We start from the raw sequence: 1,996 nt of genomic DNA, 5'->3' as shown, positions 1-1,996 counted from the left end.
GTACAACTCGAAAAAACCTCGAATGTGTCATAATTACACCCCACTCCGAGTCTATCTTGTAGACGTCTACAGGGAGATATGTCACACTAAAAAGCTTCCACCTCTTCTTCCAATCAAACACAAAAGGCAAGAAGCCAGACATACTGCGAGTATCATAAGCTTTATGGACATTCTGCTAATGACTGTTACGATTTAAAGAATGTCATAGAAAAGTTGGTCAGAGAAGGTTGGCTAGACAAATACTTAGCTGAGGGGTCGGTCGACCAGAGGAAAAAGAAGAAAGATGAAGATGGGGGTCGACAAGAATGCCCTCACAAACTCCTAAACAACACATACACATGATTAATGGAGGGTTTGCTGGAGGAGGAATCTCAAAATCGTCACGAAAAATACATCTTAAAGAGGTGTACCAAATCGGGGAAGATAACAAAACTCCCGATTTAACAACTATCTCATTCATCAAAGAAGATGCTCAAGGAGTGACACCTGGCCATGATGATCTAATGGTAATAACAATAATCCTTACCAATGCAAATTTCTATAGAACTTTGGCGGATCAAGAGAGTTCAGTGGACATATTGTTTAAGCCCACTTTTAACAAACTCAGGCTTGAAGAAAAAGATCTATAGGCTTACCCAGACAACCTCTTCGGGCTGGGGGACACACCAATCGAACCTCTTGGATTTATCTCCCTATACACCACCTTTGGAAAGGGCACGAATCAAGGACATTAAGCATTGACTATATTGTGGTCGACGTCACTGATAAACCCCATTTTGAGGGTTTATCTTGTATCGATTTTAGGGAATTCTAATACCTTTTACCCACATTTATTCAAGGAAATAGCATGGTTTCATAATTGTTTCCTAATTTGTGCTTAAGTGTGAAAACATGCTTTTTGAGCCCTTAAGTAGCTAAATCTAATTCACCTTTGATTCCATTATATGCCTTGATGTGTTTGTTAGTGAATTCAGATTGGAAATGCTAGGAATGGATCAAAGGGATGGAGAGGAAAAGCATTCAAGTGGAGTACTCATGAAGAAACAAGGATTTGGGATGCTGAGAATGACGCGCACGCGCAGAGGACGTGCACGCGTGGATTGTGACGTTGCAAGGCGACACGTATGCGTACTTGACGCATACGCGTGGATAGGAAATTGCCAAGCGACGCGTACGCATACATGGTACGTACGTATCGATGCTCGCACGTGACTCACTTAAAGGCAAAACGCTGGGGGCAAATTCTGGGCTTCTCAGGCCCAAACCCAACTCACTTCTGATGCTATTTAACCCAAGGATTGAAGGGAAATCAGATATCTCTAGTTACCATTAGTTTAGTTTAGTTTAGTTTTGGAGAAAAAGTTAGTTTCTAGAGAGAAACTCTCTCTTCTCTCTAGAATTAGGATTAGAGGTAGATTAGGAATTTTTAGATCTAGGTTAATTTCATGCTTTAATTTACTTTTCCTTTTGTAACTCTTGTTCCTCTACTCTTCCTCTCTCTAATTTTGTATTTCATTCTTGTAATTCTCTACTTTTATGTTGATACACTTTATTTTCTCTTTAATGCAATTCATGTTCTATGTTCCTTTATTGTTGATTTGCTTTATTGTTGTTAATTTTCTGCAATTAGTAGTTGTAGATTAATAACTCTTGCTATTTGATTTTACTTTCCTTTTATGTCTTCCAAGTGTTTGTCAAAATACTTGGAAGGATGTTAGAGTAGATTTTAGTGCTCTTGGTTTGGGAAGGTAACTTAGGGACTCTTGAGTCACTAATGTCCAAGTAATTGACGATTGGGAGCCATTAACTCTAGTTCTCACTAATTGAATTAGTGGAAAGCTAGGACTTATGGACTAGGATTTATATAGCTCATTTGACCTTCCTTTACTACTAGTTAGAGGATGACTTAATGGGATTGATCCTTGCCAATTCTCATGTTGTGGTTAGTGATAAGGATACACTACAACAAAACAGCAAAACGGCGGCGGTTATTTTG

This window comes from Arachis ipaensis, chromosome B07 (genome assembly GCF_000816755.2).
Source record: "Arachis ipaensis cultivar K30076 chromosome B07, Araip1.1, whole genome shotgun sequence".
Taxonomy (NCBI): domain Eukaryota; kingdom Viridiplantae; phylum Streptophyta; class Magnoliopsida; order Fabales; family Fabaceae; genus Arachis; species Arachis ipaensis.
The sequence above is the reverse complement of the archived record's forward strand: the minus strand, read 5'-3'. Positions refer to the sequence as shown.